This window comes from Haematobia irritans, chromosome 3 (assembly GCF_050003625.1).
Source record: "Haematobia irritans isolate KBUSLIRL chromosome 3, ASM5000362v1, whole genome shotgun sequence".
Lineage (NCBI taxonomy): Eukaryota > Metazoa > Arthropoda > Insecta > Diptera > Muscidae > Haematobia > Haematobia irritans.
Window position 1 is genome coordinate 71,817,944 of NC_134399.1, and position 25,327 is coordinate 71,843,270.

The following is a 25,327-nucleotide window of genomic DNA, read 5'->3' on the forward strand; positions in this document are numbered from 1 at the left end:
GTGATAGTGATGGTAACGGCTAAGGCGACAGTAATGACAATGACAGTGATGATGATGGTGATGTCTATGATGAAGAAGGTATTTAATGATGTTAGTGTTTACTTTCACTTAATACAATTCTCACTCAGAGAGGGAAGTCGTTAGAAAACCTTGGAATAGAAACATCATCTAATGGTTAAGCACTCCTTTTGCACTTGCACACGCACACACACAATGATTTCAATGTAACACAATGGTCCTTTAGACTAGTGGAGCCGTACTACTATAAAGCGATGGGTAAACAACACCAAGATCTTCATTATGATGAACCAGTCTTTTCGTTTACATTAAGACCCACGTGTGCTGGCGAAAAGGCCTCATTTAATTTCATTAAACACAAAACGAATTCATTATAATCATAAAAAACTCATTATTGACTACATTACAAAGAGAAAATCTTCTGGGGTTTCTTTCTGTTGCCTTTGATGTGTATATTTCATAGCATATTTGGTTTAATCTTAATTATCATATTTTTGCCCATAGGATATTTATTCCTTAATTTTTTTGTGGTTATTCAATAGCGAATAATAAATTGTCTGCATCATTAAAATGTTTCATTCTTCAAGGGGGTTAAGTTATTATTTTCTTAAGAGTTTTTCTTTTTTATTTGGTTATATTCTTCCTTCATTCAAGCTAGTACGACAAAGGTCGTCTGAAGCCAAATAAAATATTAACGAATTAGAAGGGCATTTGATTTGATAATAATGAACCTTCTTTATTTTTTACCTGATTTATTTATTACTACCCAGCAAAGAAGAGTCGCTAAAAAGGTAATGAAAATTTTCTTTTTGGTTGCGGAAGCGGTGCAAAATTGACGCAGAAGCGATGAATTTAACATGGACTTGTCATAGGACAAAAGTCCTCCATTTCAACAGTCGGTGCACTGAATTTGCATCACTTCGTTAGATGTGATCCGAATTCACTGTTTCGGATGTAAATTAAACAATTCTGTGATAGTTTGTCAAATAAATAATTTTTATAATTTTTAATGGATTCTAACGATTGTCGGAAACGTTTGACCTCAAATATTTTAAAAAATTCACAATTTTTTCAGATAGGATTTAGCATTTTTTCCGACAAAATTTAAATTATTTGTACCATTTTATGAACTCTTACTCTGTTTTTAACCTATTTGAAACAAAAAAGTCAAAATTACCCCTTAAAAGCATGAAAAAAACCAAGTTATAAACAAGTATATACGGCCAGGCCGAATCTTATGTACCCTCCACCATGGATTGCGTAGAAACTTCTACGAAAGACTGTCATCCACAATCGAATTACTTGGGGTGTGGTATCTTAAAACTTCTTAACATCGTTTTCTAAATTGTGAGTTAGTCCATACGTGGTAGAGAGCCAGAATTGAAATATGGCTATATAAAATTATAAACTTGATATGGACCAATTTTTGTGTGATTGGGGATCGATTTATCTGAGGGTTGTATATAACTATAGACCGATATAGACCTAGTGAGACATGGTTGTTAACGGCCATATACTAGCACAATGTACCAAATTTCAACTGACTCGGATGAAATTTTCTCCTCCAAGAGGTTCCAAAACCAAATCTGGGGATTGGTTTATATAGCGGCTATATATGATTATGGGCTGATATGGACCACTTTTGGCATGGTTGTTAAATATCATATACTACCACCACATACCAAATTTCAACCAGATCGGCACCGGAGGTCAAATCTGGGGATCGGTTTATATGGGGGCTATATATAATTATGGATTGATATGAACTAATTCCTGCATGGTTGTTGGATACCATATACTAACATCACGTACCAAATTTCAACCGAATCGGATGGATTTTGCTCTTCCAAGGGACTCCGGAAGTCAAATCTGGGCATCGGTTTATATGGGGACTATATATAATTATAGACCGATTTCGACCAATTTTTGCATGGGTGTTTGAGGCCATATATTAACATCACGTACGAAATTTCAACCGAATCGGATGGATTTTGCTCTTCCAAGAGGCTCCGGAGGTCAAATCTGGGGATCGGTTTATATGGGGACTATATATAATTGTAGACCGATTTCGACCACTTTTCGCATGGTTGCTAGAGACCATATACTAACACCATGTACCAAATTTCAACCGGATCGGATGAATTTTGCTCCTCTAAGAGGCTCCGGAGGTCAAATCGGAGGATCGGTTTATATGGGGGCTATATATAATTATGGACCGATGTGGACCATGCTTGTTAGAGACCATATACTTACACCATGTACCAAATTTCAGCCGGATCGGATGAAATTTGCTTCCCTTAGAGGCTCCGCAAGCCAAATCGGGGGATGGGTTTATATGGTGGCTATATGTAGTTATGGACCAATGTGGACCAATTTTTGCATACTTGTTAGAGACCATATACTAATACCACGTACCAAATTTCTGCCGGATCGGATGAAATTTGCTTCTCTTAGAGAAATCGCAAGCCAAATTTGGGGGTCCGTTTATATGGGGGCTATACGTAAAAGTGGACCGATATGGCCCATTTGCAATACCATCCGACCTTCATCAATAACAACTACTTGTGCCAAGTTTCAAGTCGATAGCTTGTTTCTTTCGGAAGTTAGCGTGATTTCAACAGACGGACGGACGGACGGACATGCTCAGATTGACTCAGAATTGCACCACGACCCAGAATATATATACACTGAAAAAAATATTGTCGTGAAGTCAAAGATTTCATGTCTTTAAAATACGAATACAAATTTTGCTTAGCATAGAAGACGCATTTCTCTCAAATAAAGTTATTTTCCTTGTCCAAAAGTCGATAAACTTTTCAATGAAGTCGTATTGTCCTTATAATTAAGTGATTTGACTTAAAAATGGTTATCTTAACATAGAAGAAAAAATTTATAGGCTAAGGTCAACTTGACTTTAATAATTCAGAAAAATTCTTTAAATTTGTTGTCTTTTTGCATCTTGACTACAATGCAAAAATCGTTCAAATATAGGACATGTTTTTCAATACTTTATTTTAAAGAAGTTTTTTACTTCAAACATAGCATAATTTCTACTGGAAGTCGAGTCCTAATTTGGAAAATAAAGTTGCCGTTAACTCGTTTTTAAAGGACTTTGATAGCATATGAAGAAAAAAAGCTGAGAAAGCAAAAAATTAAAATTTGCTTCCTAGAAGCAAGTACACAAAACCTAAATTTAAAAGAGAATTGTGTCTTAAAATATCCTTACTTGTATTCTCCGCTTCTTTGGCTCGGAATCAATACCAAATTTTTTAAAGTAAAGACAAAATCTTTGGAACCGAGTATGCTTTTTGTTTCAGTGTACTTTAAGAGAAAACTTCACCAATGTGGTATTACAATGGACTGAATAGTCTAAGTGAGCCTGATACATCGGGCTGCCACCTAACCTTACCTAACCACCAAGAAAAATTTGATCCACATCGGTTTATAATTATATATAGTCCCGATCAAAAATAGCGGCGCTTACAGTGAAAAATATATTGTCCTGAGGTCAAATATTCCATATCCTTAAAATACGAAATCGGATTTTGCTTAGCATAGGAGACCCATTTCACTAATATAAAGATTTTTTCTTTGTCCAAAAGTCTATAAACTTTTCAATGAAGTCGTTTTGTCCTTATAATTAAATGATTCGACTTCAAAATGGATATATTTACATGACAGAAAAATTTGTTAGAATACGGCCAACTTGACTTTAATAGTTCTGAAAAATTCTTCAAAATAAATGAAATTTTCTTTAAATTTGTTGACATTTCGCATCTTAACTACAAAGCAAAATGACTTTAAAAAATAAGAGTGTCTTTCAAAACTTTATTTTAGAGATGTTTTTTACTTAAAACACAGCACAATTTCTGCTTGAATTTCGAAATTTAATTTATCGTTAGCACGGTTTAAGGAATGATATAAATACAATGTAATAAATTCAAATTTATCTCCTAGTATCAAGTATCCAAAACTCAAATTTAAAAAGGTGTTATGTCTTAAAAGTATCCTTACTTCAATTCTCTGCTTCTTTGGCTCGGAATCTATACCAAAATCATTATGGCAAAGACAAAATCTTTGGAACTACACTAACAATGTTTTTGTTAGTCAGCAATCCAATTTCGGTGGCAATCTTCGAACCTAACCATTTACGAGTCTGAGATCTATTCAGCACTCATTAATTTATAGATTAAAACTTTTCCCAAACAACATTTTAATAACCTCACCATAAAATATAGAAGTATATTAAAATTCAGGTCACCTTAACTCAATACTCTTCTACTAATAGAACTAATGGAAACTGTCGTTGTTAACAAGCACAATTATTCCAAATACTGTCGTTAAGAGGAAACAAGCAACATATTTCCAAATAGATGTGGAATAGTAAAATTAATTGTACTTGTTCCACACAGATGCTCAGAGTTTCCTTTAACATCATAAAAGTTCATGCAATGTCCTTATGTAGAATTGCATGCGATACCTTTGGGCTAGGAAATGCAATATCACAACAAAATTGCTAGTCGTTGGCTGATTTACCAGTTGCCAGTTTTAATGTATCCTAAGGGTAGCGACAAGGTCTCCCATCTCGTTGCTTATTCTATAAGCCCTTAGAACCTTTAGAGGTGAAATAAAATATCTTGTTTTAGTTTTTAGTTTTCTTTTTTGGTTCTTTTGTTTTTAGAGCTTTCAGTTGAAAGAACAGATTTTGTGACCAGCATCTCACGCTGGATAGAAATACTTCAATATTACCTAAACAAAATTTTATTAGAAAATATATACTGGGATGTATGTTCGATCAGATGAGGTAATTATACCCTAGAACACATCCACTATGCGTTGCCCAAAAATGTGCCGCCAAAAAATGTCCCTACCAAAAATATTGATTTAAGACCCGATATAGTATATACCGACCTCAGAATCGCCTCCTGAGTCAATCCAGCCCTTGGTGTCCGTGCGTCTGCTAAGGCACAAGGACGAACGCTATTGAATTTAGATATAGCTCCCACACTGAAAAAAATATTTACGGGATATTAAAGATTACGCAACCTCAATTTTAGGATACGCACTTAAGGACAAATTTCTTTAAAATAATGAAGTTTTAATTAAAAGAAAGTTTATAATCTTTGCTTCAAAAAAAATTTTTTTTTTTCATTAAATTTAGGAAATTTGCGTCCCTTCGTTAAAGTTGTATGGCTTTAAACTAAGGCACATTTTCGTTAAAGTAAAGAAACACATTTTTGATTTAAAGAAATCATCCTTAAATTAACTGAAATATTGAATCTTTAGATTTAAGATAAAAACGCTTCTAATATAGGCTAAGACTTATTTTGAGGATTTGGTTTAAAGTTTTTTTGGAACTAAGAAAATATTTTTTACTTCGAAATATCCGTCATAATTTGCATTTTGAAACTGGCTAAATGCATAGCTTTATTAATATACCGGAAAAATAGAATGAAAATTCGATAAATGAAAACTGTATTCTAATTTTAATTTTATAGATCCTATATTTAAAGCCAGACAAGTCGCAAAAAAAATTCCTTATCTTAAAGAACCCGCAACTTTGGCTCGGAATCAATACCAAAATCCTTAAAGGAAGGTCAAAATCTTTGGATCCAAGTAAAGTTTTTTTGAGTGCATGTTATATAAAGGGTGATACGGTCAAAATTTTGGTCAATATAAACTTGACGTATTTCTTTCAATTTTGCATTTAAAAAAGCTGAACACCCCTCATTTTGAAGGTGTGTGTATGTAGAATGTTGCTCCTATTTTGATTTTAGAATTCACTCTTCAGTTGTCAAAATGCCGTCCAAGCAAGAAGAGCAGCGTATCAAAATTTTGCTCGCGCATCGCGAAAATCCGAGCTACTCGCACGCAAAGCTGGCAAAATCGCTAAAAGTTGCCAAATCAACCGTTACAAATGTAATTAAAGTGTTTGGGGAACGTTTGTCGACAGCCAGGAAGTCTGGATCGGGGGAAATCGAAAACCGGAAGCCGCTGAGACGACAAAGAGAGTTGCCGGTAGTTTCAAGCGAAACCCTAACCTCTCTCTCCGAGATCCCGCAAATAAGCTGGGTGTATCGTCTACAACCGTGCATCGAGCCGGACTATCGACTTACAAGAAGGTAGTGACTCCAAATCGCGATGATAAACAAAATACGACGGCCAAAGAGCGATCCCGGAGGCTGTACACGACGATGCTGACGAAGTTTGACTGCGTGGTAATGGACGACGAAACCTACGTCAAAGCCGACTACAAGCAGCTTCCGGGACAGGAGTTTTATACGGCAAAAGGAAGGAGAAAGGTAGCAGATATTTTCAAGCACATAAAACTGTCAAAGTTCGCAAAGAAATATCTGGTTTCGCAAGCCATCTGTACCTGTGGCGTGAAAAGCAGCTTTTTAATAGCTTCCGGGACTGTCAACCAAGAAATTTACGTGAAAGAGTGTTTGAAACGCGGTTGTTCCGTACTGTTTTGGCCGGATTTGGCATCTTGCCATTACGGTAAAAAGGCCATGGAGTGGTACGCCGCCAACAACGTGCAGGTGGTTCCCAAGGACAAGAACCCTCCCAACACGCCAGAGCTCCGCCCAATTGAAAAATACTGGGCTATTGTCAAGCGGAACCTAAAGAAGACCAAAAAAACTGCTAAGGACGAGCAGCAGTTCAAGGCAAACTGGCTTTCTGCGGCGAAGAAGGTGAACGAGGTGGCTGTACAAAATCTGATGGCAGGTGTCGAGCGTGAGGCCCGGCAATTCGGATTTGGAAAAGCGAAAGCCTAACTGAATATTTTTCCTGAATTTTATACTAATTGAACTTGAACAAGTATATACGGCCGTAAGTTCGGCCAGGCCGAATCTTTTGTACAAACGGAATGACAAAGTTAATATACCCCCCATCCTATGGTGGAGGGTATAAAAAGAAATTTAATTTGATTTTGTAAATAAACGATTTCACCGATTTACACGCGTTTTCCCTTGACCAAATTTTGACCGATCGCCTCAGAATCGCCTCCTGAGTCAATCCAGCCCTTGGTGTCCGTGCGTCCGCTAAAGCACACGGACGACCGCTATTGAATTTAGATATAGCTCGCACACTGAAAAATATATTTACGGGATATTAAAGATTACGCAACCTCAATTTACACACTATTAAGGACAAATTTCTTTAAAATAATGAAATTTTAATTAAAAGAAAGTTTATAATCTTTGCTTCAAAAAAATTTTTTTTTCATTAAATTTAGGACACACATTTTGAAAATTTGCGTCCCTTCGTTAAAGTTGCATGACTTTAAACTAAGGCAAATTTTCGTTAAAGTAAAGAAACACATTTTTGATTTAAAGAAATCCTTAAATTAACTGAAATATTGAATCTTTAGATTTAAGATAAAAACGCTTCAAATATAGGCTAAGACTTATTTTGAGGACTTAGCATCTTTGGTTTAAAGTTTTTGTTGGAATTAAGAAAATATTTTTTACTTCGAAATATCCGTCATAATTTTGATTTTTAAACTGACTAAATGCCAGTTTAAAAATCCATAGCTTTATTAATATACCGGAAAAATAGAATGAAAATTCGATAAATGAGATCTGTATCCTAATTTTAATTTTGTACATCCTAGATTTAAAGCCAGACAGGTCGCATCTTTGGCTCGGAATCAATACCAAAATCCTTAAAGGAAAGTCAAAATCTTTGGATCCAAGTAAACTTTTTTTGAGTGCATATATGCATCGACCGATTTCCATAAATGGGGTCAGATTGCGCTCCTTTACTAACCTATCGGCATCAAACTTAGCACAAAGTAATCTTATTTATCACTCTTTAAGTGTGCAAAATTCCATCGAAATCGGTTCAGATTTAGATATAACTCCCATATATATGTTTCGCCCGATTTTCCCAACTTTGGCCATAAGTCCCCTATTTACCATAAGATCTTATTAAAAGTTGGCCAAAGATAATCTTTTATAGTACTAACTATATGTGCAAAATATCATGGAAATCGGTTCAGAATATATCCCATATATTATAGGGCATAAAAAATATTTGATTAAAAAATTTATTGCTTTTATTTGAAAATTTCAATTAATTTTTTAATTGATTCAATTAAAAATTTAATTGATTCAATTAAAAATTTAATTGATGTTGTTTGCAAAATTTAATTAATTTTTTTGAATTAAAAACGTAACTATTTTCAATTACTTTCTTATCTGGCTTTGTGTTTTTAGTTTGATTAAAAAATTGATTGTTTGAAATAAAATTGTAATTAAAAATTCCATCACTTTTTTAGCTTAGTTTTTCGAGTTAATTGTATCAATTAATTTATTAATTGAAACATTTTTCAATTTCAATCGACTTTTTGATTGGAAATATTTTGGTGATATTTTTTTCTGTGTAAGATCAATATTTTTTCAATGTAATCAGCATCCATCCTTAATGGAATATAATATTGAAATATTTTGACAATTTCATCTCTGAAAACTTAGTCAATCCAACCCATTGTGCATATTCAGTTTGTGGCTTTAACACTTATTGTGGTATTTTCGTATTCTGTGAATGGTTGAGTCACTTCGGATACCTTCAGTAGTAGAATTGTTCAGTGCCTGAGTTTAGCTGATGGGGATTCTTTAGTATTTTCTCTTGTTGGTGTTGTGCATTCTTGCTTTTGCTTAATGTACCTTATTCACTTCGCCTTTTTTCCTACACCAGACTCCAAGCAAATGAGAAACGAGCATGAAATACTGGAGGTTTATTATTTTCTTAGTTATTACACTGAGGTTTGACGTTTGGACTTGGCTGACATTGACGTTGCCCATTGAATGTGGTTGGACCATAATTTTTCTTGGAGTGACACAAAAAATATTGTCTACGAGCTTTTTGTTGGCATTTTATGCTTAACAAGTTTACGATTTTGTTGGTTGTTATTGTAAAGAAAAAAAAGCACAACTCAATATAAAAAGCCTGACTGACTGACGGTTGTGTTGTTGAGTGTCCCTTTTCCATTGACACTGCCATCTGTTCTAGTATGACCACAAATCTCTTGGTCATCTCTACATTTCTGCTCCCTTCAGTCCTTTTTATTTCGGTCCATCCAATCCCATTGCCCTGAATACACATTATTTTGGACTTCTTAACTTCTTGGCTTCCATTTTAATACGCAATTAAAATTGAATTGTTTTCAGGCACGGATGATAATACTCAGAGCAACAAAAGAATGCTTTTTTCGTTTTTATTTCTCTCACTTTTTGGTTTCGTTTCTACTTGGTGAGGAAAAGGTCATTGGATCACAACATCAAAATGCAAAGTGTAATGAAATCACGTTTGCTACTAGAAATTGCACGTTCAGTTTTTCCACACAAAAATCTAACCTACATGACTAGAATTGCTTGACTTTAAGGTTTAAGATCGTGACTAGTTAGGCATATAAGGTATGAAATTGAAATCGAAATTCCAAAAATTATGAAAAAACATATGGTATCGAATAAGATCTCCGAAATTACGATGTTAAGAAATGGATATACATTGTGAGAAACGTTTGGGAATTTTTATTTGAGCTACACTTTGAACACAAAAAATGGAGACCTAAGGGCCCACTACAAGATGAAGGGTATAAAACGACATTTAACTATCCAGCAAAAAAAAATTGTAAGTTGTTCCAAAAGCATTACTTTAAAAGCACTTCCAAAAATTTTCTCCCAAAGACGTGCTTTATTTTGACTAAACAGGAAGTTCTTTTAATTCAAGTTTTTATAACTCGTTTCTATACCCACCACCATAAAATGGTGATGAGGGTATAATAAGTTTGTCATTCCGTGTGTAACACATCGGAATATCGATTTCCGACTATATAAAGTATATATATATTCTTGATCAGGGAGAAATTCTAAGACGATATAAGCATGTCCGTGTGTCCGCTACAGCCTTGAATAATGGTTCTATTGTCCTGAAATTTGGCACAGATTCCTTTTTTTGTTTGCAGGCAGGTCAAGTTCGAAGATGGGCTATATCGGTCCAAGTTTTGAATAGTCCCCATATAAACCGACTTCCCGATTTGTGGTCTTGGCTTTATAAAAACCGTAATTTTTATCCAATTTGCCTGAAATTGAAAACCTAGAGATACTGGAGGATCATAACAAGGTGTGCCGCAAATGGTGCCCATCGGTCCATGTTTTGGTATAGCCCCCATATAGACCGGTCTCCCGATTTTACTTCTTGGGCTTCTAGAAACTGTATTTACTATCCGATTTGCCTGAAATTGGAAATCTAGAGGTATCTTGGCAATATAAAGAGGTGTGTCGAAAATGGTCTGTATCGGTCCATGTTTTGGTATAGCCCCCATATAGACCGATCTCCCGATTTTGCTCCTTGGGCGTCTAGAAACTGTATTTTCTATCCGATTTGCCTGAAATTGAAAATCTAGAGGTACTTTAGGACCATAAAGAGGTGTGTCGAAAATGGTCCGCATCGGTTCATGTTTTGGTATAGCCGCCATATAGACCGATCTCCCGATTTTTATTCCAGGGCTTCTATAAACTGTATTTTCTATCCGATTTGCCTGAAATTGAAAATCTGGAAGTACTTTTGGACCTTAAAGAGGCGTGTCGAAAATGGGGTGTATCGGTCCATTTTTGTGTATAGCCCCCATATAAACCGATCTCCCGATTTTGCTTATTGGGCGTCTGGAAACTGTATTTATTACCCGATTTGCACGAAATTGGAAATCTAAAGGTATTTTGGGACCAGAAATAGGTGTGCCGAAATTGAGATGTATCGGTCCATTTTTTGGTATAACCCCCAAATAGACCGATCTCCCGATTTTGCTTCTTGGGCTGTATTTTCTATCCGATTTGCCTGAAATTGAAAATCTGGAGGTACTTTAGGGCCATAAAGTGGTGTGTCAAAAATGGACCGTATCGGTCCATGTTTTGGTATAGCCCCCATATAGACCTATCTCCCGACTTTATTCCTGGGGCTTCTAGAATCCGTAATTTTTATCCAATTTGCTGGAAATTATAAATCTAGAGGTATTTTAGGACCATGAAGACGTGTGTCGAAAATGGTCCGTATCGGTACATGTTTTGGTATAGCCCTATATAGACTGATCTCCCGATTTTACTTCTTGGGATTCTAGAATTCGTACTTTTCACCCAATTCGTCTGAAAGTGGAATTCTAGAGGTATTTGAGGAACATTAAGAGGTGGTGAGTGTTGGTCCATGTTTTGGTATAGCCCCCATATAGACATAAATCCCAAATTTATTTCTAGGACTTCTGGAATCCGGCTGACCACAAATAGATCAGCCGAATATGGTGTATGTCGACCCATGTTTTAGTATAGCCTCCACATAGACCGATCTCCAGATTTAACTCCTTGGGCTTCTAAAACCGTAGTTTTTATCCGATTTGCACAAAAATGTAAATATACTGGAATTTTAGACCCTCAAAAATCTGTATCGCATTTATTTTTACTGGTCCGTTTGGTAAGGCATCGATATAGACCGATTTAACTTCTTGAGGGTATACCCAAAGAAAAAAATATTTTCCCTCGGAATGAAATTTTAGACAAACGAATTTTCCCTTTCGTATAAAGTATTTTCGTTTAGAGCAAACTGATCCGAATTTTTGATAAGCGATTAAACGATTGTCTCTAAAATTGGTGTCAAAAAAAAACTATGCCTGTGTAAAATTTCGTTCCTCAGAAAAGAAAACACTTCTTTCAGGGTATAACAGACGCACTGATCATGAAAATTGCTTGAAACTGATAGTAAAATTTCCAGATTTTACTCATGGTACTCATTTAAATAATGGCGGAAAAATTCTACAGTTTTAAGATTTCAAATCAAGGCGTTATTTCATCATATACACGATATGTTTATGATTTCTCCAAAACTCAAACAAAACTGGTTCTCATAAATCCAGAATCTGATCTAGTCTTCATAGGTAGAATCTGGTTAACTGATTTGCTTGGGAGAAAATTTGTCATCAAACCCTCTAAATTCTATATATTATCAAGAAACCCGCTACGACGAAGAATTTTCAAAGTAAACTATTATATTTGATTCATGGTTGTGGGTATTTAAGATTCGGCCCGGACGAACTTACTGCTGTATATACTTGTTTTCATATTTTTATGTGTAGTTTTAACGTTTTTTTATTGGATTAAAAATTAATTTAAAATTAAAAATGGTACAAATTATAAAATTTTTTTCGAAAAAAAATGCTACACCCAAACTAGAAAAATTGCTAATATGAATGAACATATTTGAGGTTTCAGATAAGCGTTAGAATACATTTAAAATCATAAAAATTACAAAAATTAATTACAAGGTTTTTTTGGTTACAAAAGTTAATATTTGAATTCTGGATCTGGAAGTGGTGCAAAATTTAATATGGGCTTGTCATAAGACGGAGGTCCACCATTTCAACAGCTGTTGCACTGAATATGCAACACTTTTTTTATTACTTTTAATGCATAGAACGCTTTTAAAAAATTCGCAATTTTTCTAGAATGGATTATTCGTCAAAATTTGAATTATTTGTACAGTTTTATTAATTCTTACTCCGTTTGAAATAAAAAAAGTTAAAATTACCCATTGAAAATACGAGAAAAGACAGTAATAAAAATTGAATTAAAATAACTTCCTGTGTAGATAAAATAAAAAAACAATTTTGGAAGCGTTTCTAAAGTCGTACCTTTAGAACAACTTCTTAATATTTTTGCTGTGTGGTTGAATGAATCAAATTCGAACTATTATTAATTTTTAAATTCAATTCAAATCAAATCATTTGTTATTTTTTAGTGCATACATTTTTGAAAAAAAAAAAAAATAATAATATATTCAATAAATTTTAACTGGACACTTTAGAGAATCTGTTTAGAAAAGATTTTATTTTGTATGCTTAAAATTATTTAAACAAAACTAAATAAAATATGCCATTCAAGATATGACTGAAATAATTTTTAATGAAATCTAAAAATGTTTCGTAAAATCCTACTACAATGATGTCATAGTTTAGTGTTCGACAGAAAATTAAAAACTTACCCTCTCATGAAATTAACAATTAATTATCGTTGCATCTGTAAAGAGATCAATGAAAATAGAACGTTAGTAGAAAATTATGATAATATTAAAATACTGTTATGTTGTAACATTAAATAAAATTCGAACAAAAATTATCGTCCTCTGAATAATATTTAACTGGAGGATAGTTCTCCGGTTAGTAACACTTATGTATGTGAGCGGGTGTTTTATTTTCTTTTCGGGAGGTTCGAGTGTAATTTATTTTGGTTAATAGTTCCGCTATAAGTAGAGAAAGCTGATGAGGAATGTGGTAATTTCGAAGCGGCCGTCCATCCAACAATTTTGCAGTCTATAGGGCTTTGCCAAATAAATTTGACAAATATAATTTTCCTCTGTTGGTTAAGCTAATTTTGTAGTTTAGGCAACGTATGATTTTAAGCTAAAATCAAAACAACAGAAATGATTTTTATACCCACCACCATAGAATGGTGACGGGGGTATAATAGGTTTGTCATTCCGTTTGTAACACATCGAAATATCGATTTCCGACTATATAAAGTATATATATTCTTGATCAGGGAGAAATTCTAAGACGATATAACGATGTCCGTCTGCCTGTCTGTCTGTTGTAATCACGCTACAGTCTTCAATAATGAAGCAATCGTGCTGAAATTTTGCACAAACTCGTCTTTTGTCTGCAGGCAGGTCAAGTTCGAAGATGGGCTATATCGGTCCAGGTTTTGATATAGTCCCCATATAAACCGACCTCCCGATTTGGGGTCTTGGGCTTATAGAAATCGTAGTTTTTATCCAAGTTGCCTGAAATTTGAAATCTAGAGGTATTTTATGACCACAAATAGGTGTGCCAAAAATTGTGAGTATCGGTCAATGTTTTGGTATAGCCCCCATATAGACCGATATCCCGATTTTACTTCTTGGGCTTATAGAAACCGCAGTTTTTATTCAATTTACCTGAAATTGGAAATCTAGAGGTATTGTAGGACCACAAATACGTGTGCTGAAAAATGTGAGTATCGGTCAATGTTTTGGTATGGTCCCCATATAAAACGACCTCCCGATTTGGGGTCTTGGGCTTATAGAATCCGTAGTTTTTATCTAATTTGTCTGAAATTGGAAATCTAGAAGTATTTTAGGACCATAAAGAGGTGTGCCGAAAATGGTGAGTATCGGTCCATATTTTGGTATAGCCCCATATAAACCGATCTCCCTATTTTACTTCTTGGGCTTATAGAAACCGCAGTTTTTATTCAATTTACCTGAAATTGGAAATCTAGAGGTATTGTAGGACCACAAATACGTGTGCCAAAAATTGTGAGTATTGATCCATATTTTGGTATAGCCCCCATATAGACCGATCTCCCGATTTGAGGTCTTGGGCTTATAGAAACCGTAGTTTTTATCCAATTTGTCTGAAATTTGAAATCTAGAGGTACTTTAGGACCATGAAGAGGTGTGCCGAAACAGTGAGTATCGGTCCATATTTTGGTATAGCCCCCTTAAGAACGATCTCCTGATTTAACTCCTTGCGTTTCTAGAAACCGTAGTTTTTATCCGATTTGCCTGAAATTGTAAATATTCTGATATTTTAGGCTCACAAAAGCGAGTATCGGATTGAGTTTTTTTCGGTCCATGTGGTAATGAATCCATATAGACCGACATCACTTCTTGAGGGTGTAGAAGGCGCACTGATCATGAAAATTGCTTGAAACTCAATGTAAAATTTCCAGATTTTACTTCTACAGATTTAAGATTTCAAATCAAAACGTTATTTTATAATTTTCTTGCATATTTACAAGAGATGTTAATGATTCCTCTAAAACTTAAACAAAAATTGTTCTTATAAATCCAGAATCTGATATAGTCCTCATAGGTGAAATCTTTAAATTTATCTTCCGGAAGTGTCCTCAAGTCCTCCTGAAATTTCAAAGGAAACCCTAATATTTGGTTCATGGTGGTGGGTATTTAAGATTCGGCCCGGCCGAACTTAGTGCTGTATATACTTGTTTTAATTTTATTTTATTTTTCTTTATTTTATTTTATTTTATTTTATTTTTCTTTATTTTATTTTTCTTTATTATATTTTATTTTATTTTATTTTTCTTTATTTTATTTTATTTTATTTTTCTTTATTTTATTTTTATTTATTTTATTTTATTTTATTTTATTTTATTTTATTTTATTTTATTTTACTTGCTTTCAATTTTAATTTTTCTTTTATTTTTATGGAATCATCATTTTTTCTTTCTTAAAATGAATTGTTATTGAGTGTAATCTTCTGATATTTTACACATTTATTTGGATAATAAATACACCCGATATTTCAGGTTAGCGATTTGAACAGGATCTGACTTAAATTGAGCTGCTCAAAAATATATGAACAGAGTGACAGACGGCCAGGAAAATAGACAATCGATAAATCATAATTTAAATCTGAGACGATTATAGTAAACAATAGGTCTTACACCGTTCCGTATTTGGTTTAATTTTAGTGTATTTCTATTTTATTTTATTTCCCTTTATTTTATTTTACTTTAATACACGAGTAATACTTGTTTTTTTATTTTATTATTTATTATTTTATTTTACTCTATATTATTATTATTTTATTATACCCTCCACTATACACAAAATATATATTCGTGATCAGGGAGAAATCCTAAGATGATATAACCATGTGCATATGTCTGTCTAAAGCACGCCAGAGTCGAAGTTGGGCCATTTCGGTCCAGATTTTGATAAAGCCTCCATACTAACCTCCATTCCATTTCCATTTCCATTCCATTCCATTTTTTTTTCATCTTTTATTTCAAATATGTTCATTATACAATAAAACTTGGCCTCAGCGCCTTTGTAGGCTTAAATGAGGCAAGCTGGCAATTTAAAATAACATTTCTTTACAGAAATAAAGAGAAACAAGTATATACGGCCGTAAGTTCAGCCAGGCCGATCCTATGTACTCTCCACCATGGATTGCGTAGAAACTTCTACGAAAGACTGTCATCCACAGTCGAATTTCTTGGGTTGTGGTAATACTTACCGATGGCAAGGTATCTTAAAACTTCTTAACATCATTTTCTAAATTGTGAGTTAGTCCATAGGTGGTATATATTAGACAAGAAAGGTATGTATAAGTAAGTCTACAAATAATTACGAATCGATACGGACTTTTGCACGGTACGTACACTGAAAAAAATATTGTCGTGAGGTCAAAGATTTCATGTCTTTAAAATACGAATACAAATTTTGCTTAGCATAGAAGACGCATTTCTCTAAAATAAAGTTATTTTCCTTCTCCAAAAGTCGATAAACTTCTCAATGAAGTCGTATTGTCCTTGTAGTTAAATAATTTGACTTAAAAATGGGTATCCTAACAAAAATTTATAGGCTAAGGTCAACTTGACTTTAATAATTCAGAAAAATTCTTTAAATTTAATGAAATTGTCTTTAAATTTGTTGTCTTTTTGCATCTTGACTACAAAGCAAAAAATCGTTCAACTATAGGACACGTTTTCAAAACTTTATTTTAAAGAAGTTTTTTACTTCAAACATAGCATAATTTCTACTGGAAGTCGAGTCTTAATTTGGAAAATAAAGTTGCCGTTAACTCGTTTTTAAAGGACTTTGATAGCATATGAAGAAAAAAAGCTGAGAAAGCGAAAAATTAAAATTTGCTTCCTAGAAGCAAGTACACAAAACCTAAATTTAAAAGAGAATTGTGTCTTAAAAGTATCCTTACTTGTATTCTCCGCTTCTTTGGCTCGGAATCAATACCAATTTTTTTAAAGTAAAGACAAAATCTTTGGAACCGAGTATGCTTTTTTTTTCAGTGTAGAGAGCCAGAATTGAAATATTGGGGTCGCTTATATGGGGGCTTTATACAATTATGAACTTGATATGGACCAATTTTTGTGTGATTAGGGATTGACTTATCTGAGGGCTATATATAACTATAGACCGATATGGACTTAGGTAGGAATGGTTGTTAACTGCCATATACTAGCACAATGTACCAAATTTCAATTGACTCGGATGAAATTTGCTCCTCCAAGAGGCTCCAAAACCAAATCTCGGGATCGGTTTATATGGGGGCTATATATGATTATGGACTGATATGGACAACTTTTGGCATGGTTGTTAAATATCATATACTAACACCACGAACCAAATTTCAGTCGGATCGGATGAATTTTGTCTCTCCAAAAGGACCGGAGGTCAAATCTGGGGATAGGTTTCGACCAATTTTTGCATGGGTGTTTGAGGCCATATATTACCACCACGTACCAAAATTTCAACTGAATCAGATGAATTTTGTATTCCAAGAGTCTCCGGAGGTCAAATCTGGGGATCGGCTTCTATGGGCGCTATATATAATTATGGACCGATGTGGATCAATTTTTGCATGGTTATTAGAAATCATATACTAACACCATGTACAAACTTCAGCTGGATCGGATGAAATTTGCTTCTCTTAGAGGCTCTGCAAGCCAAATCGGGGGATCGGTTTATATGGGGGCTATATATAATTATGGACCGATATGGATGGTTAGCAGAAACCATATACTAACACCATGTACCAAATTTCAGACGAATCGGATGAAATTTGGTTCTCTTTGAGACTCTGCAAGCCAAATCGGGGAATCGGTTTATATGGGGGCTATATATAATTATGAACCGATGTGAACCAATTTTTGCATAGTTGTTAAAGACCATATACTTACACCATGTACTAAGTTTCAGCCGGATCGGATTATATTTGCTTCACTTCATATGGGGGCTATATATAATTACGTACCGATGTGGACCAATTTTTGCATGGCTGTTAGAGATCATATGCTAACACCATATACCAAATTTCAGCCGGATCGGATAAAATTTGCTTCTCTTAGAGGCTCAGCAATCCAAATCTGGGGGTACGTTTATATGGGGGCTATACGTAAAAGTGGACCGATATGGCACATTTGCAACACCATTCGACCTACCTCAATAACAACTACTTGCGCCAAGTTTCAAGTCGATAGCTTGTTTCGTTCGGAAGTAAGCGTAATTTCAACAGACGGACGGACGGACGGACATGCTTAGATCGACTCTGAATTTCACCACGACCCAGAATATATATACTTTATGGGGTCTTAGCGCAATATTTCGATGTGTTACAAACGGAATGACAAAGTTAATATACCCCCCCCCCCCCCCCCCCCTCATCCTATGGTGGAGGGTATAAATCTAAATAATAATAAATCTAAATAATCTAAATATGATCTAAATAATTAAAATAAATTTAGAATGGTATTATACTCATATTTAGCATTGCCGATTTGCCTGAATTTTAAAATTTAGAGGTATTTTGGGTGAATAAATATATGTGGTGCGTATCGGACCACGTTTGGATATAGTCCCATGCAGCCCGATCTCCAGATTTGACTTTTGAGCGTCTAGATATCCGAATTCGAAAGCTAGAGTTATATTGGGTTCATTAACAAATGTGCGGAAGATGCTGTGTAAGATTCGGTATAGCCCTCATATAGCTCGATTTCCTGATTTGACTTCTTGGACTTCTGGAAACGGCAAATTTTTATCCGATTTGCCTGAAATTGGAAATCTAAAGATTGTTTAGGTCCACAGATAAGTATGCCGAAGATTGTGTGTATTGGTCCATGTTTTGGTATTCTCCTCATATATACCGATCTCCCGATTCGATCTCGGGAGCATCTAGATATCCCAATTTGAGGTATATCGATCCACATTTTGTTATAACCCCCATATAGACCGATCTCCCGATATGACTTCTTGGGCTGCTAGACACCGCAATTTTTATCTGACTGGCCTGAAGTTCAAAATTTAGGTCCGTAAATAGGTGTAGCGGATATGGAGGGTACATAAGATTCACCCTGGCCGAACTAGACCTATTTATTTTTTATTTTATTTTATTTAACTTTATTTAACTTTATTTTTAATTTTTATTTTCTCTTTTTATTATATTATTACTTGAGTATGAATTGTTACTTTCTCAAAATTAATTTCTATTGAATACATTCCTTGAAGTCTCTGCTTGGGCTATTATAAATGATTTCGTTTTGGTCTCTCCTGTTGGTAATGCTAAAAGCAATGAAGCAACATAAACATGGCTCGTAAAATCATACATAGCTCTTAAATGCCAGTCATCTTTTGCTCAAGAAAAATCAGCCACAAGCAAAATAAATCACAGAAGCCAAAAGAAAGTCTCTTTACGAAGTACTTAAAAATGGAATTCGTAATGTTCTTCGAAATAATAAATCGATTTATGATAGAGGCGGCACAATGTACAAATGGCATGGAAGTGAGGAAAGGCTTGAAAGGAGCTATCATTAATATTTATACAATTAATGGATATTTTATGGCATAGAGCAAAAACAAGCAGTACTACAATCGAGCAGAATGAAGCTTGTGTGAACATAATTTTGGGTTGGAGTTAAAAGCTTCACGGGATGGAAACATTTTATAGGGCTTTCAAGAACACTGAGATAAATTCTTTACACCTTGTCCCAAATTATATTATATATTTTTATTATTTTTTATGGTTAACTCTATAACAATAAGATTGACTTTATAAGATATTGACTTAGGGCATATGTATGTGTTTCACTCACAGCTGTGTTTATTTTAAATTAATATGCAATGTGATTTATATAGCGGTTTAAGGGAACGCGTTAAAAAAAGTCCTGTTAATGTACCATTCCGTAGCCAGTTTTTTAGGGCCTGTGTTTGCATTACTAAAACCACGCATATATATACGATCGAAATATCGACTTGGATGAATCTTATGTACCCTCCCCTATGGATTACGTTCAAAATTCTACTACGGACTCGCATAAAAAATCGTATTACTTGGGTTGTGGTATCAGTTTTCATTGACAAGGAATCTTAAAATTTCTTAAAATTATTTTCTAATCTTAAAGTAGCTATATCAGCATCTCTAGTTCTTGCTCCGTTTATTTAGAGGGGTCTAAAATTATTGATATCGAACACCAATCGGATCAGATGGAATTTGTTCTTACATGAGGCTTCAGAGGTAAAATCTTAGGGAATTTATATGGGGACTATATATAGTTATGAACCGATATGTACCAATTTTTGTATGGCTGTTAGAGGACATATAATACCATCGCGTACCAAATATCAACTGTATTGGACGACATTTGCTCCTCCAGCAAAACTGAAATATCAAGATCGGTTCATATGGTGGCTATATATAATTGTGGACTGATATAAACCAATGTTTGCATGCTTGCCATATACATATATCACGTACCAAATTTCAAACGGATCGGATGATATTTGCACCTCGAGGAAGCTCTGAAAATTAAATCTGGGAATCGGCTTATATGGGGCAATATAATAATGGACTAATATGAGTCAAGTTTTGCGTGGTTATTGGTGTTCATATACTAACACCACGGATTAAATTTCAACCGGATTGGATGAAATTTGCTCTTCTAAGGGCCTCCGCAAGCCAAATTTGGGGGTCGGTTTATTTATTATAACAAGTAAGAGCAGAGGTAAGTTCGGACATTTCACATTTTGCTTGTTCGTACTACAAAATGCCCAATCCATATTGGTCCCATTTCTTGTTGTGCTAGCATTTTGATCTAGGATAGATTTAAATCCCTACGTTAGTAGTTGTCTTTCAGTCAGGCTACTGTCTCCTTTTTCTGCAGATGTTGAAATTATCAAGAATAAAAATTTCGGCCAATTCTATTAAATTACCGTTTTAATCATCTATGGCTTTTAACATCATAGACCGAAAATTTGGTTCAGGGTATAAAGGGCTTGCCTTTCATTTTTGCTTGCGGTATACCATAACACCACGTTTTTTTTCTCAACTTTTGAATATTGCGAGGTGAATCTAGTCGTAAAAGCAGTGTGAAATTAAGTATTTCAAAGTACTCCTCTGAGAAATCACATATTTCCACAAAGCACTGTATAACAGATTTCACAATATTTTGGTCTGTGGCTACGTCAAAATGATGGAACTTTGGATGTTTTGGTAAAACAGTTTTATATCATCTCCCACATCGAGCTCAATTTTGACTGGATCCGTGTCGTAAAATGGTCTGGGTAGCACCTATGCTCTCAAGAGGAAACATCGGGAGATCGGTCTATAGCAATAGCAAAACATGCACCGATATATACCAAATTTAGCACAGTTCTTAATTGACTTAAATTTTGGCTTCCATTCCCATGTCAAATCGGGAGATCGGTCTATATGGGAGCTATATGAAATCATGCACAGATATTTATCAAATTTGACACAGCTTTTTATAAACGTCAAATACCCCTGGTTTTAAAATTTCAAACTCATGAAGTCCAGTCGGTTTATGCACGCAAAGAAAAAAAACGTTTGGAAAACGTGTACCGAAAACGTTTTTCTTTTGTTAGAGTTTTTTGAATTGCTTCGAAAATTTTAAACTTTTATCGCCAAAAAAATTCGTTTGTTACAAAATTTTTATTTTTTTCAATAAAAAAAGTTATTTTTGAAACAACAACACAGTCCATTTCGTTTATATCATACACTGTTCTTTTCTGACTTTAGGTCCTTAATAAGACACATTTTACAGTTCAAAATTTAATATAGTACAATGTAATGTTGAACATTTTTCGGAATCTTCGGAACATATGTGAAATATATGTCAAAAAAAAAAACATTGGTCGAATCAGGGATCGAACCCACGACCCTTGGCATGCAAGTCGGACGTAGCAACCACTGCTCCACGGTGCCAAACTAAATGTTTGTTTCTGTTAAATAAACTTTGTTTATTCGGTTCGTGGGCGCCGCAAGCTATGCTATATAAATATAACTTATATGGATAATTATCTATTGATGACCATAACAGGTACATAGCTCAGTGGTTAGTGTGTTGGCTTACAAAGTGCATGGTCCGCGGTTCGATTCTCCGTCCAGGCGAAAGGTAAAAAAAAAATTTAAAAATTTATAAAATCGTATAATTTTATCTACATTGTTGGTATTACAGGAAAAGGTGTTAAGAACCAAAAAACCTCGTGGATGTGAGAAAGATGTGAGGGAAAATGCAATTACCAAGAAAACAATGTTTTTTTTTGAGTTAGTCTTTACGAAATGGTTTTTACATCCTGGAAAAGAATCAACGTTTATCACAAAAAGTATATACTTTTCTTCCAAATACACTTCTTTACAGCGAAAAGCAAATGAGAAACGAACTTTGTTGGTCTAAAATTTCGTTTGGGAGGAAAGAATTATTTTTTTGCGTGTGTGAAGTCAGTCGGTTTATATGGAGGCTATGTTGAAACATGGACCGATATAGCCAATCTTAGAATTTTACTTGCTTGGAGACAAAACAGACGGACATCGTTATATCATCGTAGAATTTCTCCCCGATGAAGAACATATATATTTTATATATTGGTCCAGAAATTGGATTGTATTGTAGTTCCCACGGCCAGAGTTGTAATCCGAGTTACGTGAAATTTTGCACAGGGAGTAGAATTAACATAGTAACTATGCATGCCAATTTTGGTTTAAATTGGCTCAGATTTAGACATAGCTTCAACACCCTCAAAAAAAAGTCGCTTCTGTAACATATAGTCCCAAACACATTTTACTTCAAGCATATACATTTTTGGGTATTGCCCAAACATTTATATATTTGATCTCTTCCAATATATAATATGTTTGAAAGCATATTGGTCTAAACAATATAAAATGTTTGGGTAGTCTACGTTCCAAACATTATGTAGCTTCCATATATATTTTATTCAGATTTGGGAAAAATTCAGATTTGGGAAATTTAGCTTCCATATATATTGTATTCAGATTTGGGAAAAATTACCACAATACCCACATTTTCCTTGTAAAACGCCACTGCTAAGTCGAAAACTTGTAAAAATTATACATTTATACTTCTAATATATATTTTTCGACCGATAAATCATAAAAAATATCGGTCCAGGTTTTGATATAGTCCCCATATAAACCGACCTCCCGATTGGGGTCTTGGGCTTATAGAAATCGTAGTTTTTATCCAATTTACCTGAAATGTGAAATCTAGAGTTATTTTATGACCATAAAGAGGTGTGCCAAAAATAGTGAGTATCGGTCCATATTTTGGTATAGCCCCCATATAGACCGATCTCCCGATTTTACTTCTTGGGCTTATAGAAACCGCAGTTTTTATCCAATCTACCTGAAATTGGAAATCGAGAGGTACTTTAGAACCGTAAAGAGGTGTGCCAAAAATGGTGAGCATCGGTCCATGTTTTGGTATGGTCCCCATATAAACCGATCTCCCGATTTTACATCTTAGGTTTATAGAATCTGTAGTTTATATACAATTTGCTGAAATTGGAAATTTATAGGTATTTAAGGACCATAAAGAGGTGTGCGACAAATGGTGAGTATCGGTCCATGTTTTGGTATAGCCCACATATAGACCGATATCCCGATTTTACTTCTTGGGCTTCTAGAAGCCGAAGTTTTTATCCAATTTGCCTGAAATTGGAAATCTAGAGGTATTTTCGGGCCATAAAGAGTGTGCCGAAAACGGTGAGTATCGGTCCATATTTTAGTATAGCCCCCCATAAGAACGATCTACCGATTTAACTCCTTGGGTTTCTAGAAACCGTAGTTTTTATCCGATTTGCCTGAAATTGTAAAATATAAAATATTTTAGGCTCACAAAAACGTGTATCGGATTAAATCGGTCCATTTGGTAATGCCTCCATATAGACCGAGTTCACCTCTTGAGAGTATAGAAGACGCACTGATCATGAAAATTGCTTGAAACTCAATGTAAAATTGCCAGATTTTACTTCTCGGGTGAAAATCTACAGATTTAAGATTTAAAATCAAGACGTTTTATAATTTTCTTGCACACTTACAAGAGATGTTAAAGATTCCTCTAAAACTCAAACAAAAATGGTTCTTATAAATCCAGAATCTGATATAGTCCTCATAGGTGAAATCTTTAAATTTATTTTCGGAAAGTGTCCTCAAGTCCTGTTTGTTTTGTACTTTTACTTGTTTTTACTAACATTGTGTTCCACCACAGGGCATTAGCCAACTTAAATTTTAAGTCTATAGATTTTGTAGAAAAGTCTAACGAATTTTGTCCCAATCGGGTCAGCTTTAAATGCATGTATAAGGGAACAAAAACCTTTAATTATGAATATACATTTTACATTTAATTTTAATTTCGTTTTTTACCTATTTCAATAAAGTACAATACATACTTTAAAACAAGGCACCATTCAATAAAATCGGACAAGTACTTTAAAAATTACAATGAAAAGAGTGAAATATAGTGTATGGGTGTACGGACCATTTTTTGAGACAACACATTTGACGGATATGATATGGTATCGAAAATGTGGATCTACATAGTGGTGCAGGGTATAATATAGTCAGTCCCGTCCGAATTTAGACTTTCCTTACTTGTTAGTTGATGTGGTAGTACAATGGACAGAATAGTCTATGTGCGCCTGAAATAAAGTAGACAAAATATAACCTAACCTACCTCATTTTTTTATGTTGATAATAATATTTTTAAGAAAAATATAAATATTGAATATACCTATCTTATAAATATCAAACAAAAATGTGAATGAATTTCATTTCTCTACATTCAACATTTGCATTTATATCTTTCATACTTTTGTCCTATTGTGTTTTGTGATTTTCGTCAAATCGTTCGCCACTCCTATGTAAACGGAAATTTAATTTTATTTTGATCTAACAAAAAGCCTTATGATAAAACCCCTTAGCTGAGTCAGAGAGAGAGAGAGAGAGAGAGAGTGAGAAAAGAGTGGAACTGCATAACAATGGAACCCTACACCACAAAAAAAAACACAAACCGTATCATTCATCCGTTCATTTATTTGCTTACCTTAGCGCCAAGCATTGTTAACGATGAATACGATTTCCCACATATTTGTTTACCCTCTTCAAGTTGGCTGCTTTTGTTTTTGTTGCTGGCTTTCCATTTTTGGATCATGACGTGAAAATGAAAAGCCGGCGAAACCGATGAAATTTTGTTACAAACCTTGGCAAGGTCATGAAAAGCTTGAAGATTAAACAAAAACCTCTAGCATTTGTAATGCAATCCAATTGACGATGATGAGGATGTAGGTGATGGTAAAACAGTGAGGGGTGTTTGCTGGTAACATGGCATAGGCATTTCGAGTTAAGGGTAGTATGTGGTAGGCAACGACTTGAATGATGAACTATGTCTAACAGAAATAAAGTGTCAAAAAATGCTACGTGTCA

The 25,327-nt window shown here is 34.4% G+C and overlaps 1 protein-coding gene across 1 annotated transcript in view; it reads right to left on the reverse strand.

The window, feature by feature from the left end:
* Window positions 1-25,327, reverse strand: part of SK (small conductance calcium-activated potassium channel) — a 966,885-nt gene that overhangs the window by 747,865 nt on the left and 193,693 nt on the right. The window contains exon 2 of the mRNA XM_075300451.1: window positions 13,054-13,088. The gene's annotated coding sequence lies outside the window, so the exon portion shown is untranslated. The remainder of the gene's footprint in view (window positions 1-13,053; window positions 13,089-25,327) is intronic.